The following is a 17,429-nucleotide window of genomic DNA, read 5'->3' as shown; positions in this document are numbered from 1 at the left end:
AAGACAAAGTGGATTGAAATGAAGCTACCTGAAGAAGAAAAGCACCAAGAAGTCGAGACTCGACGAGACCGGGCGAAATTGGGCTTTCTTAGTCTTTGCTCTGTTATCGTTACACGACAACGAGCAAAGAGGGGCAGCTGTACAAGCCCAAATTTTGACCCAGGGCCCAATAACAAAGTTTAACCTAAAAAACTACCCAGGCCCAATTAGCCTAACCCAATCAGCCCAATTGGCAGAGCCCAAACGGCCCAATAAGCCCAACCGGCCCCAAACCCAGTCAGACTAGGGCGGAAACCCTAGCCAAGCCTAGAGCTGTGCCCATCCCTCTGCCATCGCTTTGTCCCATCGGCCACCTGCCCCAGACCTACCGCCACTCCTCTGGTAGCCACCAACTCCGCCGCCCTCGTCACATCACCTGCAAAGAGGATGGCAAACACGCAAGCAGAAACGAAGACAAACTTTTTTTTCTTCTTTCTTTCGGCTATAAAAAGCCGGATCTATTATGTTTGAGGGGATTTTTTCAATTCTGGAAAAGACAGTGGATATACAAATATTACAATCCTAACAGAGGGAATATTTTTAAACATCACTAACATCAGAGAATATCAAGAAATCGAAGAACAAAAAAATTGAAAAGAAGGTTGACCTATTTTTCTTTCTTTCGATTCTGTTTCTTTCATTTTCATATAATAAAAGAGTAAAAGGAATTCGATAGGAGCCTCTGACGGTCGTGGATCCCTCACCATCGCCGGAATCGGACCTAGAAGGAAGCCGAAAGCCTTCTCCCTTCGGTGTATCTACGTCTCGGTGGCATGGCCTTTAAAAGGTGTCTGAAGCCCGACTGAAAAATCCCCTTTTGAGTGACGATGGCCACCGGTCCCGGTGGTGGAGCGATGACGGCAAGGATGGCTTCTTTTGGAAACCCTAGCAGAGCTCAAATAAACAAAAGGGGGGTGATCTGAAATTTCGGAGGAAAATGAAGCAAAAAATGAAATTTTTATTTAAATAATGAAGTGAAACGGTGCCGTTTGGCACCTGGAGCACCAATGTCTAAACGGTGTCGTTCGATCGACTATACCCGCGTGTCGGCCCGACCCGACCCGGAGGATCCGCGTTTTTTAGTTTTTGGACTATTTGCGCGCGCAGTCCCCCTGATTTGGCAGCGTGTTATAATTTGATCCCTTTTTCGTTACTTTCTCCTTTTTAAACTTAGCCCCTGCAATTTCATTTTGCTCCGACTTGGCCCATTTCAACGCTGCGTTTTGGGGCCTGTGGTTTATTTGCAGTTTTGGCCTTTCCCTTTTCAGCACGCGTTGCAATTTGGTCCTTTTTTGTTTTTTATTTCGATTTCGCCCAGTACTTCCGTTTTATTCTGATTTAATCCATATTTTAGCAATTTTATTATTATTATTACTATTATTATTGCTATTATTATTATTATAATTGTTTTTATGCATATACGTATTTTTTTTTTAACTTATCTAATATGTAAACACTCATTTTTATATACATATCTATCTATATATATATAATTAAAACATATATATTATATATATTATTATTTCATATCTTTTTTTATTTATTTTTATACGTATATTATATATTATCTTATTTTATTTTATAATCCACACCTGTATATTTTTTATCTACATACATACCTTCTTATGTTTTGTAATATTTATGCCTTTCTTAATATATATATGTACATATTTTAACCTTTATAAATACATATATATATATTTATATACATACATTTTAATTTTTGCCTATACATATCTTTATATTTAATCGTATTTACTATTTATTTGTTTCATTTTTATTTTCATTTTTATTTTGAATGAATGTTTTAATTTCATTTGTTTTTATGCTTTGTTATTTTTATGTTGTAGATTTGGCCTTTTTATATCGTTGTTACTGCTTGTATTTTTTTATACTTTTTATACTTTCATATTCATTATGGTTTTACCATGCATAAAAAATGTAATTTGCTTTCGTATTTTTGTTACGGTTTTCGTGTTTTTTATTATACTCGATTTAACAAAATTGGTTTTGAATAAATAATATTTCGTGTTTAGATTTGAGAAGGCCGTACCCTAACTTACTGGGTTTCGATTTTCACGATAAATCTAAATGTACGAATCTTTTTGAACTCAAATTTTAAATGATCTCGGGGTTTTTAAAAAAAAATCGCGTCCTAACTTACTGGTCGTGATCTCGTTTAAATCCGAGAGGGCTAAATTTTTTAAATAAACATTTTTCATTTGCGTATCGGGAATTCGAGACATCGTATTCTAACTTACTGGATATGACTCTCTTTCTCGAATAACGTGAAATATGCTTCTTTTCCAATTTTTTTTATGATACTAGGATTGTATTTTTAATTCCTTCAAGTTCTCAATTTTCGACATCAAAACATTAGCTAATCAACTAGGTACCAATTTTGGGCGTATCGAGGGTGCTAATCCTTCCTCGTGCGTAACCGACCCCCGTACCCGTTTTCTAAATTTCGTAGACCAAAACCGTTGTTTTAATAAAAATCAAATTATTTATTAAAAACATCCTTATTCAAGGTGACCCAATCACACCTCAAAAAAGGATTGGTGGCGACTCCCGTTTTTGTTTTCAAAATCCAAGTCGACCCCGTTTTCATCCAAAGAATGGTGTCCACAGTTAGACAATGCCATTTGTTCCACCAGTCCAATTATGTTGGAGAGTGCCATGCTGGAGTTCTTTATTGTGCTGTAGATGTATTTGGCCGTTGCCTGTTATACATGCAATATATTATTGATTTTGCTCTTTCTTCTAATTTGGCTTTTTCTCTATCCATAACCTTAAATTAGATGTATTTGGTTTAGGGTTTAAGATTGTATCTATTATGGTTGGAAAAGTAGATTTATGTAACAATACTTCTTATGAAGTTGGTCAGATTGCATGGGTGTATTAATGATAAATTTTGTAAATTTTATTAATAGTATTCATTATTAGATTGAAATTTCTAAATAAAAATAAAGAAAGTTTATTATTTTTTAAATATAAAAATTAATTTCAAAAGATAAGTACTTACAACCTACTTTAACCTTTTATATATAAAAAATCATATATATTAAATTTATAACTCAATTAGACGTACGGCTTGATTTTGGGTGGGATTAATTTGGATTTTAAAATTTTTTAATTATTTTGAATTTGAATATTTCATCTTTATTTATTTTAGTTAATTTAATACACATATTATTTTGAATCATTCACTTTTAGAGTTAAATTATTTGTATTTTTACTCATATTTTTATTTGATTATTAAAAGAGATATGGTCGAGTTTTTAATCTTAAAATAATGTTAAATAAATTATTTAATAAATTAAATTAATAATGAAATTAATAATTACGAAAAACAGTTTTTGAAATAAACTAAAATATTTATTATAAATTTAAATAAATAAAATTATATAGTATATAAAACGATAAAGAAAGGTTATTACTTAGTATAAAGAGTTTTTCTTTGTTCAACACTTAGTATAAATATTTTATTGTTACTAATGTAAATGATTTGAATAGATTTTACTATTTCTTAAATTGGACATTTGTTTGAGCTATCTTGAATTTTAATAAGTGGGTCAATTTCAAGTTAAAATTTATTTTGAATTTTGATTAACTTAAGTTGAAGTTAAATTTAACTCTTCATGATGAAAACATATTCAGGTTTAAATTTATCTAGTTTTCCGCATTGTTGGATTTTGGATTTAATGTTAAAAACATTTGGTAATAGGGTACAGTATGCGTCAAATATAAATATTGATAAAGTTGGAAAGAAGATACCTCGGGGCCTTTAAATTTCCTGAACCATTCAAGAAGGCGAGCTGTAAGAAAAATAGCACCCGAGTTTGGCTGTCTCTGAATAAGTTTCTGAGCTTTTCACACAAAATCAAGCGGATTCAAAGATTCCCAACTGGTTAATTCAGGTATTGAAACATGCAAGAAGGCGAACTGGTTTCCCCAAACTTTCTCAGCACAGGGTTTGTGCATCTCCTTCACTGACTTGTACTCTCGAATGGCCCTAGTATTCAGCAGCACTAGTGCTGTTGAACGTTCATTATTCAACTTATTCCTTCCTTCTTGCATGTATAATCGAGTCCCAAGGAAAATGATGTTTTTTTTTTTCTAATTAAATGAGAATTAATTTTAGATCTAGACTTAATATAAAGGTTTATTTAGCATTTTCATATTTGCAGAGGATAACTAATTGGTTGAAGAATAAGTAGAAAAGGAAAGAAAATAGTATAAAAAATATCATTTTTTAATTTTAACCATTAGTTTAATTTTGATTAAAAATCAAGAAAATATGTAAAACTCTTTAATTTTATATTGGTATAAGTAGTTCTCTCTCATTAAGCTTTTCTTTTTTAAGTTTTATGAAAAATATTAAATTCACAATAAATTGTAATAGGAAAGTTCATCTTTCATGCTATGATTGTCTATGTGAAAATTGAAATGATTTCTTAAAGATTTTCTTTTGATTTTTTTTATTTTTAATATTTTCTGATTTTTAAAAATTAAAAATTTATAATTTTTAAAAATTTTATATATTACATATAAAATAAAAATAATACTACATTAATAATAAATAGAAATGGACCGTGATGTAAGATATCATATGAACATCAAGATGCTATATTAACAAGTTAATGGTTCTATTAACTTTCTCCAATACCATTGTGACCAATTTAACAAAAATAAAAATATGATAGAAATGAAGAAAAGAATTGTAGAAAAAAAAAAGCCTAGTCATTTAAAAAATAAATGTATATAGCACACATTTGCATAAATATTTTTCTTTCTAAATAAGACATCTTATGTCAAATATAACACACTTATTCCTAACCCGAAATAAAGCAAGGGTAGAATACAATTATTCCTATAGAATTTGAGATTGACATAATTAAGCAATATCCTGTGCAGCCTTGAGTATCTTCTCAAAAGCATTCTGGATAGATGACTTCAACTTTTCGGGATCAATGAAGTCTTTCTCGGTTTTAAAAGCAACCCTCAACTTTCCCATGTAGCTAATCATTGTTATGCTTAGACTCTGCAAACACCAAATGCATTCATCAAATCCATCTGCTATATACATACGATTGATTTTATCTATATATAAAATCTGTAAACAGACCTTAGGCTCGCCAACTACCATAAAATACAAGCTTTTAATTGGATGATTAGCCAATGCCATTCGTTCCACCGGTCCAATCATGTTGGAGAGTCCCATGCTGGAGTTCTTTATTGTACTGTGGATGTATTTGGCTGCTGCCTGTTATATATGCAAAATATTATTGATTTTTCTCTATCTTCTAATTTGCCTTTCTCTACTATTCATACCTTAAATTAGATGTATTTGGTTAGGGTTTAAGATTGTTTTTATTATGGTTGGAAAAGTAGATGTATATAAGTTGGTTTAATTGTATGGGTGTATTAATGAGAAATTTTGAAATATTTATTAATAGTATTAATTATTGGATTGGTATTTTTAAATAAAAAATAAAGAGATTTTATTTTTCAATATAAAAATTAAATTTCAAAAAGATAGGGACTTGCAACCTACTTTAACCTTTTATATATAAAAAAATCATATATATTAAATTTATAACACAATTAGATCCTTTAGAAACCAATCAAATTCAATCATGTTGTCCCTAATATGAGTTCTCGAGGCCCAAAATAGACATTAAAACAAGTCGGGACTAAATCGAGTACTCAAAAATTTTTTCGAAAAACATGGAAATTTTTCAAAGGTGCAAGGGACACACGACTGTGTCCCAGCCCGTGTCCGTGCCCATGTAACTCACTGACTTGGGTCATACGGCTAAACCACACGTCGTGTGCCAGGCGATGTACCTTTCGAAATAACCTCACACGCTCGTGTGCTAGGCCGTGTGAAAACTGGAGGATATAATGCTCTAATTACCATATAAGGACATCCACTTTAAAGTTCTATAGCTATTTAATACCTTAAGCTAATTGAACACAACTTTTGTACTTTACGCGATTTAGTCCTTTTTAACAAATTGAACATGCAAACGGTAAAATTTCTTAAAGAAATTTTTATATGATAATGCTATCATACTTTAGATCACAAAATAATATTAAAATAAAATTTTCAACCTCAAATTTGTGGTCTCAAAACCACTGTTTCGATTTCACTGAAAACGAGCTGTCACAGGATTGGTTTTGGTTCGGGTTAATTTGGAGTTTAAAATTTTCAAGTTACCTTGAATCCAAATCATTTCAAATTATGGTTATTTCATGTTTATTTATTTAAGTTTAATTTAATACACATATTATTTTGAATCTACATTTTAGAGTTAAGTTATTTGTATTTTTAATCATATTTTTATTTTATTATTAAAAGAGATAAGGTTCAATTTTTTAATCTTAAAATAATGTTAAATCAAAATTAAAGAAATTATTTAATAGGCTAACTTTATAATGAAATTAATAATTATCAAAACTAGTTTTTGAAATAAAATAAAATATTTATTATAGATTTAAATCAATTAATTTATAATGTATAAAATCAAGGAAAATATTTTTGGATAAACAAAAGTAGTTATTACTTAGTATAAATATTTTATCGTTACTAGTACTCTTAATTTGAATATTTTTTTTATTGTTACTAGTATAAATAAATTGAATATTTTTTTAGTATCTTTTAAATAATTATATTTAAATTAAGTGTTCATTTGTTTGAGTTATTTCAAATTTTAATAATTTTGAGTCCAAATTTTTTTAGGTTGGATTAATTTTAAGTTTAAATTAATTTTAAATTTTGACTAACTTGAGTTTAAGTCGAACATGCTTGAGTTTGATTCTTTATGATTAAAATATATTCAATTTCAAATTTAACCTGTTAGAATTCTAATTAGAATATATAAATAGGGTCTCGGATTTGGAAAAAAAACTTTGTTTTTTGTTTGGAGTTTTAAAATTGTTGGATTTTGGATCTAATGTTAAAAACATTTGGAAATAGGGTATAGTATGCTTCAAATATAAATATTGATGAAGTAGGAAAGAAGGTACCTCGGGGCCTTTAAATTTCTTGAACCACTCAAGAAGGCGAGCTGTAAGAAAAACAGCACCCGAGTTTCGCTGTCTTTGGATAAGTTTATGAGCTTTCCACACAAAATCAAGCGGATTCAAAGATTCCAAACTGGTTAATTCAGGTATTGAAATATGCAAGAAGGCGAACTGGTTTCCCCATACTTTCTCAGCACAGGGTTTGTGCATCTCCTTCACTGACTTGTACTCTCGAATGGCCCTAGTATTCAGCAGCACTAGTGCTGTTGAATGTTCATTATTCGACTTATTCCTTCCTTCTTGCATGTATAATCGAGTCCCAAAGAAAATTATTCCCGTTATCACATCATTTATTGTCTGTTAAATGAACCCCGAAAAGGAAGGAAGTTTATTCAACAACCATTTTTTGTTTCTCTAAAATGAAAATTGCAGAACTGCACTTTCTCAAATGCATTGTTAGTGTCAATAAATATTTAGATATGTGAATAAGTTATTTAATCATTTAATTTAAGTGTTCCATTAAAGTATATAAATATAATTAAATGCATGACAGTTAGGCAGATGTAATGAGTTATTAAATGTGAGATAAAAGCTAGTACCAAAAACGTACCACTCTAAGCTTGGTCTTGATTTGTTTGATGTCATCAAGTGAAAATGTCATTGTTGAAATTACAACTGGCTTGAACTCTACCCCAGGATTCCCAGATCTTATCAAACTAATATCATCTTCAACATAGCTGCTTTTCATCAAGCTCCATCCAAAATCTGATACAGAGTTGAAGGCTGACCGTAACACTTTAGGAATGTTCCTGAATATGCTGTTACCTCTAACGGAAAGATTTGGGTTTGGGGCAGAAGTGAAGGAAATGTCAATGGAACCGAAGGATTGTCAGCTCTTTGTAGACAAGAAAGAAGAGCAGCCATGAGAGAATAACCGTCACCCAGTGAATGATGAAGCTTGAATATTATATTACCAGCTGCGTTGCTAGTAGGGTACTTGATGATATGAATATTCCATAGTGGCCGATTATGTGGGAGCTGCTCCATTGCTATCTTGGACAGATAGTTGCTTAGATGGTTGTCATAAGATTGTGGTGATAATCCTGAGGGGAAATTAGGGATGCTTACATGATCTTCCAGCTTTACTTCAACCTTCTTCCAATGCTTTAGCCCATTTTCATCTTCAACCTGTTTCTCATGATCAGTTCAAATAGTTAGCGGGGGTAATTGAATATCGAAACTCCAAGCTGAAAATGAGACCTTAACCCTCAAATACACGTGTAGAAAGCACTCAAACATACATAGGTATACATTAGACAGGTGATAAAAATGATAGATAGAAAGAGAAAATAAAGTGGAACACATATATGTATTATTATATATACCATAAGGGAGGAGAAGCGAGGACTAATGGGAAGGAAGACATCTTTAAGCAAACCCAAGGCTGGGGAATCATCGATAGGAATTTCGGTGTCCAAAACAGCAAGAATGCAAACGGAGAGCACTGAGCTGTTGAAATACTGTGCAGTTGGACTGACTGGCTCTGAATACTCAACATCTTCGACATTCAACTCATTCACCATGTTTCTATTTTGAGCTTCACCACCAACAACAAATATTACTTGAGTAGAGGTTCTATCTTCTTTGGGTTTCGCTTGCCCTGTTTATCTAGTATAATATTTATAGTAGATCCCAGTTCCCATGAGATTGGAGCACGTAAGATTATACAATGTTGTGTTGTTTAATAATTTCCCTTTCAACTTTTTTTTTAGTCACCGATGGTGATTGATGTTTCGTCATCATCAATGCTACATACGTTTTCATCCATACGGATAGCCTAACTTTATTGATAAAATGTTATTAGCATTAAGGGGTTATGAACCGGTAAGATAATATAAAATTATTTCCTAAAAACAATTATTTTGAAAAACAGTTTAACATTGTGGAATAAATAATTATTAATGTGTGGTACATGTGTAATCAACAAAAAAAAACCTAAAATATTAAAAAATTGACTTTGATAGTGTTTAATGTTTGCTTGTAAATTAAAACATTCCACTTATATTAATTTTTGGATAAATATTAAAATTATACATGAAATATAGTTTAATGTGTAATTATATATATTAACTTTGATTTTGTGCAATTTTATACATGAAACTTTGATTTGATCCAATTCTTGTAAATTATTAACACAATTATTGATAAAACATCATTCTATGTTTATATATTACATACATAAATAATTATATTTATCCAATATAAAAATAAATTGATTTATTTATTTCTTTAAATATGTATGATTAAATCAAAATTAAAGTTTCAAGTATGTATTTGAACCATAATTAGAGTTTCACGTTTATAATTGCACTAAATTAAAGTTCATGTATACAATTACACATTAAATTAAAGTTCATGTATAATTTTGAGATTTATCACTTAATTATTTTTATAAAATTAAAAGGCACATTTTTAGCAGTGTACATGTTATATTTTTATTATAAAAATAAATATTTTTCAATTTTTAATGGAAAATATATCTTATAAATAATAATTAAGATGAGTTGATAACTGAACTAAATTAATCATGTACATATATAGTGCTACAATTAGGGGCAGAGCGAGAAATTTTTTGGGGGACGAAATTAAATTGTATATTTTTACGATAGTAAAAATGCAATTTCACTATTTTAATAGCCTATATTTTAATAATTTTTTAAGGATTAAATCAAAATTTTATCATTTTTGGGAGGCAAAAGTGCAATTTTACTATTTTTAATTTAAAATTTTATAAATTATAAAATGGCCTAAATGGAAAATTTTTCCTTCACTGAAAAGTAACACATTGAGTGTTACAATACTTCGAGCAACACCAAATGGATTAATGTACTGAAAAGTGGAACCATAAATAGTTACCCAAGCATTGAAAAACGAGAAATGGCATCTCAGTGATTAAATGCTAAAGTTACATATTTTATGTAATTAAATTGGTTAATTTATGAGAATGCACCACTAACTTTGCCATATTTATTGAATTTTGTGCAGGAATGCAATTTGGGGGCTAAATAGAAGAAAAAGGGAACAATTTGGCCAAATTAAAGAAAGAAGCAAAGAAGGAGGGCCAAAGTAGAATTTTTCCTATTTTAATTAGCTGAAAATTTTGTTGATTTAGTGGGGGAGATTATTTTGGGATATTTTTGGTCATGGAATATTTTTTTCCTTAATTTCCTATGACTAGTTGGTTCCTAATTTAGTAAATCCTCTAGTATAAATAGTGCTTGTATTGTTCATCATTTCATCAATCAAAAAAATATTTTAGCTTTTGTCTCTCAATTCTCTCTTTTCTACGTAGCCTTGGTTGATTCTCTAGTTTGTTTTCCTTCAATTTATTAGTTCCAGTAGCCAACAATCCATTTTACCTTTACTTTCAACTTTTCACAAGTTTATTTATTGTCTTTAGTTTCTTTAACTTTTAATTTCTAAAACTTCTAGCTTTTACTAGTTTCCAATTACAACACCTTTTTCAAATTCCCTTTTTCAACCACCTCCATTCTCAATCACATCACCCATCTTTTTACCTTTTCTACCTTAATTAATTTATCAGATACCAACATGTCCCAAACCGTAGCCAACTAAACCCATTTTCAGCTTTAGGCCAAAATTAGCCTCGTCAAAACCCGTGAGTTACGAACCCGAGCCATTTAACTCCTAAAATTCCAGTACTTATTACTTCTCCGGATTAAGAGTATGATTTTGTCAGCTCATAAAGTCAGATCAACACTAAGTCAAAAAAGACGTCATTTGATTTGGTGTGATTAGACGTACAGTTGGAATTCCAAAAAAGAACGTTTCTAATCGGTTTTCTGTGAACACATTGGCGTGCCAAGTGGAGGCTGCTGTTTGGTTCCGTCAAGGGAAGTAGTAACCGGATTTAAATGTCCCACGCGGTTGAGGGCATTGGTTCGAGCTAGGCTCTTCTAGAACGCAAAGCTGCCGGAGTTCTAAATCACGAACGTTTCGTGGTTGTTCGATCGGTAAGAGTTAGTTATTGGACGTTCCATAACTAATTTACACAAGGAAGAGTTGGTGTCCGAGGCGTTCTTGGTAGCTATAACTAGCTTATTGGAAAAGAAGAGTTCATCCAATTTCGAGGATCGGTTCAAAGATGAGGAAAATTCGCGCCTAAAGCTGAGCTCATTCTAATTAATTTTTCTTAATATTTATTTCACAGTTATTATTATTCTGTTTTCAACTTTTACTTTTGACATTATTTTTCTGTTAATTTCAGGTTTTCAGATTTTTATCCCCCCGAACGTCTTGGGCACGACAGTTGCCCCGACAAAAATCTGGTCAATAGAGGAACAATTTGCAGTAAACCAATCTCTAAGGGATCGACCCTACTCCCTATACTGCATAATTTATGAACTAAGGCGTAGGTTTATATTGGTGGATTCGACTCCCATCAGTTTTGGCGCCGCTGTCGGGGACTGGCAACACTTATAATTGTTTAAATCAACTTCATGACCAGATCTTCATCCGTAGATCTCGAATACGACCTAGAGATCGAAAAATCAGTACGAGCACGACGTAAAGAGACAGAAGTTCTTAAGCGTGTAGCAGCAATTGAACGTGGAAAACAAGTCGAAGTGGTTGATCCTGAAACCGAACCACCTCCTGCAACAAAAGAAGTAGAAGACAACCTCAGTGAACCAGAAAGGATGGCAAACCGAACCATTCGTCAACTAGCTGCTGCTCCCAACGAGCAAACACCGTTATGCATCAACTATCCAATCGGAGAAACCCAATTCGAGTTGAAGTCAGGCCTGATCCATCTTTTGCCCACTTTTCGAGGCTTGAAGAATGAGAATCCACATACCCACTTGAGAGAATTCCACATGGTCTGCTCAAGCATGAAACCACAGGGAGTAACCGAAGATGAAATTAAACTTCGGGCCTTTCCTTTTTCTTTAGTTGATACAGCAAAAGAATGGTTATTTTACTTACCTCCAGGTTCTATTACAACGTGGGATGACTTATCTAGTATTTTTCTTGACAGGTTTTTCCCAGCATCGCGAGTAGCTGAACTTAGGAGAGACATAGTGGGAATTCGACAAATGGAGAGCGAATCGCTCTACGACTATTGGGAGCGATACAAAAAACTGTGTGCAAGTTGTCCTCAACATGGTTTGACCGAACAATCACTTCTTCAATATTTCTACGAGGGTTTGCTCCCTATGGAAATGAAAATGATTGACGCAGCTAGTGGATGGGCGCTTGTCAATATGACTCCTCAAAGGGCAAGAGAATTGATATCCACCATGGCGGCAAATTCTCAACAGTATCAGCCAAATTCAGAACCCACAAGATGGGTTAATGGGGTAAACGTTTCATCCTTAGAAGATAAATTGGATAAGCTCACTAATGTTGTTCAATCTATGCTTACAGAAAAGAAGAATCGTACCCAATTGTGTGGGATATGTACTACGTCTGAACATCCGACGGATTTGTGCCCAATCCTTAACGAAAATTCAACGGCACATGTCGACGCTGTCGGAGGTTTTCCGGGACCTCCACAAAGACGCTATGATCCTTTCTCCAACAGTTACAATCCCGGGTGGAAGGATCATCCCAACTTGAGTTACGGAGCTAATCCCCGATATAATCCATCGTTCCAGCCAAGACCACCGCAACTGCCACCCAAGCCGAGCATATCTTTAGAAGCTATTGTGGAAAGACTTGCCGTCGATGTTGCGAAGTACCAACAGAGGACAGACGCATCAATTTAGGAGTTAACTAATCAAGTTAGTAAACTCTCGATGGTGGTTAATCATTTGGAATCTCAAGGTAAATTACCTTCCCAGACAGAGCCGAATCCTCGGCAGAATGCAAGTGCAATAGCTCTTCGTAGCAGAAAAGTTTTGGAAACAGTTCCAGACAAAAGTCATGGGCAAGACAACAAACGGGAAAAACAGATCTCTGATCCAAAAGTCAGACCGGAGTCAGAAATTCAAAAACCAATTGTGGTGCCACCTCCTTTTCCAGGGAGACTCGCGAAGGATAAGAAAGAAAAGGAGGAAAAAGAAATCCTCGAAACGTTTAGGAAAGTGGAGGTGAATACCCCTTTGCTCGACGCTATCAAGCAAATCCCTCGTTATGCGAAATTTCTCAAGGAATTGTGCACTAGCAAGAGAAAGTTAATAGGTAATGAAAGAGTAAATGTAGGAGAAAATGTCTCCGCGGTACTACAAAAGAAAGTTCCGCCTAAATACAAGGACCAAGGTATGTTTGCTATTTCCTGTGAGATAGGTAATGTAGGCATTAAGAAAGCCATGTACGATTTAGGGGCTTCCATTAATGTTATGCCTTATCCTATTTATAAGTTGATTGACGCGGATCCTTTGAAAAAGACAGGAGTAATAATCCAGTTGGCGGACAGGTCAGTCATCTATCCCGAAGGGTTGCTTGAAGACGTCCTTGTTAAAGTTAATGAATTAGTTTTCCCTGCAGATTTCTACATTATTAATATGGAGGACGATAACTCAACTAATTCGTCTGATATTTTGCTTGGAAGGCCATTTTTAAGTACCGCAAGCGCAAAAATTGATGTTCAGAGTGGAACATTGACAATGGAGTTTGATGGTGAAATCATGAAATTCAATGTCTACGAAGCCATGAGTCATCCTAACTCATTGTCAAATATTTCCAGTATCGATAGTATAGATTGTTTAACTCAAAATTATTCTAAATATCATGACTTTGACGAGTTGGAAACTGTCCTTTACAGAAGCATTGACATGGATGTCTTGAGTCGTCTCGAGGAGTTAGCAGTTATAGAAGATCCGTTGCGAGAAATTGTCAAACACTTGGAGACGCAATCATCATTGACGAGTCGAGGTAACCATCTTGAACTATTACCTTCCCAAGTTAAAATGTTGCCTTCGATTTTGCAGCCACCAACATTGGAGCTTAAAGCGTTACCAGACCACCTCAAGTATGTCTTTTTGGGAGAGAAAGACACCTTACCGGTAATAGTGTCAAACAGACTAACCAAAGACGAGGAGGAAAGTCTAGTTCGAGTTCTGAAGGAATATAAGGAAGCTATTGGTTGGACAATAGCCGATATAAAAGGGCTAAGTCTATCCACGTGTATGCACAGAATTTCCATTGAAGATAACACGAAACCAAAAAGAGATGCTTAGAGACGCCTTAATCCACCCATGACGGAGGTAGTAAAGAAGGAAATCCAGAAAATGTTGGATGCTGGAATGATATACCCGATCTCTGACAGTGATTGGGTTAGCCCAGTTCATGTCGTGCCCAAGAAAACTGGCGTGACAGTGGTGCAAAATTCATCAGGAGAGCTAGTTCCTACTCGAGTCCAGAATGGATGGAGGGTTTGCATCGATTACAGAAAGTTGAATGCAGCTACCCGGAAAGACCATTTCCCACTTCCCTTCATCGATCAAATGCTCGAGCGATTAGCTGGTAAGACTCATTATTGTTGTCTCGATGGATATTCAGGATTTTTCCAAATTCCGGTGGCGCCTGAGGATCAAGACAAAACAACTTTCACGTGCCCATTTGGAACGTTTGCGTATAGACGAATGCCGTTTGGACTCTGTAATGCTCCGGCCACCTTCCAGAGATGCATGGTAAGCATATTCTCTGATTACGTCGAGAAAATCATTGAAGTCTTCATGGATGACTTCACGGTGTACGGTAACTCTTTTAATGAATGTCTCGATAATCTTGCTAAGATATTACAAAGATGCCTAGAATTTAATCTTGTTTTAAACTATGAAAAATGCCACTTCATGGTTGAAAAAGGATTGATCTTAGGTCATATAGTTTCCTCGGAAGGTATTGAGGTCGATAAAGTAAAAACGGATATTATTAACTCATTACCTTATCCCACATCTGTGAGGGAAATTCGTTTGTTTCTTGGACATGCAGGATTTTACAGACGATTCATAAAAGACTTCTCGAAGATCGCGCAACCGTTTTGCAGTCTGTTACAAAAGGATAAAGAATTTAAATTTGACCAGACTTGTAAAGATGCATTTGATGTACTGAAGCAGAAATTGGTCTCTGCCCCCATAGTATAACCACCGAATTGGAACTTCCCATTTGAAATCATGTGTGATGCAAGTGATCGAAGTGTGGGAGCCGTTCTTGGCCAAAGAATAGAGAAAGAGCCTCATGTTATCTATTACGCTTCGAAAACCTTGGATGCTGCCCAAAGCAATTACACAACCACCGAGAAAGAATTATTAGCTGTTGTGTTTGCTTTAGATAAATTTAGATCTTACCTATTGGGAACTAAAGTAATTATCTTTTCTGATCATGTAGCTTTAAAGTATTTAATAGGGAAGAAGGAGGCAAAATCTCGACTGATCAGGTGGATTCTACTCCTACAAGAATTTGATTTTGAAATCCGGGATAAGAAGGGATGCGAAAACTTAGTAGCTGACCATCTGAGTCGATTACCGATTCCAACAGATGACACACCATTGAAAGACAACTTCCCAGATGAAAACTTGTTTTCAGCAAATGCGGTTCATCCTTGGTACGTAGACATAGTAAACTATCTCGTCACAGGTACTATACCTTCAGAATTACCTAGGTCCAGGAAAGATAAGATTAAAAAGGATGCTCGATATTACATTTGGGACGATCCTTACTTATGGAAGCATTGCTCCGATCAGGTAATCCGACGGTGTGTAGCAGAAACAGAGGTACAGTCTATCTTAACTTTTTGTCATTCTTATACATGTGGAGGACACTTTAGACCTAAACGCACCGCATATAAAATTCTCGAGTGTGGACTATTTTGGCCAAGTATATTTCGTGACGCCTTCTTATTTTGTAAAACTTGTGAAAAATGCCAAAAAGTCGGTAATCTTAGCCGTCGAAATGAGATGCCCCTTACTCCCATCCATATTTGTGAAATTTTCGATGTGTGGGGCATCGATTTTATGGGTCCTTTTATTTCTTCTTTTGGAAATTTTTATATACTCTTAGCTGTTGATTACGTTTCTAAGTGGATAGAAGCAAAGGCTACTCGTAATGATAATGCTAAAACTGTGGTTGACTTTCTTAAAAGTTCTATCTTTTCCAGGTATGGCACCCCACGAGCATTAATCAGTGACAGAGGAACCCATTTTTGCAATAAGCTCGTAAGTGCACTTATGGAGAAGTACGGAGTAACTCAACGAATTTCTACCGCCTACCATCCACAGACAAACTGACAAGCTGAAGTGTCAAATCGAGAAATCAAGTCCATCTTAGAGAAGACTGTTAAACCAAACAGAAAGGATTGGAGCTTGAGACTAAATGACGCACTCTGGGCTTATAGGACAGCTTACAAGGGACCAATAGGCATGTCACCTTATCGACTTGTTTTTGGTAAACCGTGCCATCTCCCGGTCGAATTAGAGCATAAAGCATTTTGGGCAGTTAAGCAGTGTAATATGGAGATGGAGACCGCAGGAAGAGCTCGAAAGTTGGACATTCAGGAACTCGAGGAAATTAGAAACGATGCATATGAAAATGCTTGAGTTTATAAAGAAAAGACGAAGGCATTCCACGATAAGATGATCACTAGGAAGCAGTTTTCAATAAGACAAAAAGTTCTCCTATACGACTCCACCTTAAAAATTTTCGCTGGTAAGCTTCGATCCAAATGGATAGGTCCATTTACTATCACTAATCTATTCTCAAATGGTGCAGTGGAAATTCAAAGCGAAGAAACCCGGAAATGCTTTAAGGTGAATGGACAACGATTGAAACCCTTCTACGAGAATTTTCAAACGCACACGATCGAGGAGATTGTTCTCGAGGAGCCAAGAATTTGAATAACAGGTCGTCGAGCTAACGACGTTAAACAAAGCGCTGTTGGGAGGCAACCCAAATTTTCTTTCCTTAATGCAAATAAAATTTTTGGTAAAATGGAAAATGAAAATGCATGTCGAGGATTAGTTCTCTCTAAGGAAAGACTTGGTACTTAAGTATGTCCATTGTGACTCACCTCTCTTTCCTGGGAACTTACTTGGAGCATTTATCACGACTATTTTACCAAATATCGAAATTTTAGTTTTTAATTTATTTATTAAGTTTAAAGCTTAGCTAATAAATTTCAAAATAATAATAATAAAAAAAAATAAAACATTTTTATTTTTCCTATTATTATTATTACTTTTGCTATTTTATTTAATTTTTTTTTATTTTTGCAGGGAAACATTCCAAGACGAAATGAAAATCCCACATGTCAACCCACTAATTTTTCTCAGCCAAGGCCCACTCTACATGTCCACCATTTTAAAATCCTTTTTCCCAAAACTAGCCCATTAACCCAAACCCAA

The 17,429-nt window shown here is 34.1% G+C and overlaps 1 pseudogene; it reads right to left on the bottom strand.

Annotated features, from left to right (window-relative positions):
* Positions 1–4,785: 4,785 nt before the first annotated feature.
* LOC107898971 (O-acyltransferase WSD1-like) lies at positions 4,786–8,764 on the bottom strand (annotated as a pseudogene).
* Between the last annotated feature and the right edge of the window lie 8,665 nt (positions 8,765–17,429).

The sequence above is a fragment of the Gossypium hirsutum genome, chromosome D04 (assembly GCF_007990345.1).
Source record: "Gossypium hirsutum isolate 1008001.06 chromosome D04, Gossypium_hirsutum_v2.1, whole genome shotgun sequence".
NCBI lineage: Eukaryota > Viridiplantae > Streptophyta > Magnoliopsida > Malvales > Malvaceae > Gossypium > Gossypium hirsutum.
The sequence above is the reverse complement of the archived record's forward strand: the minus strand, read 5'-3'. Positions and strand labels throughout refer to the sequence as shown.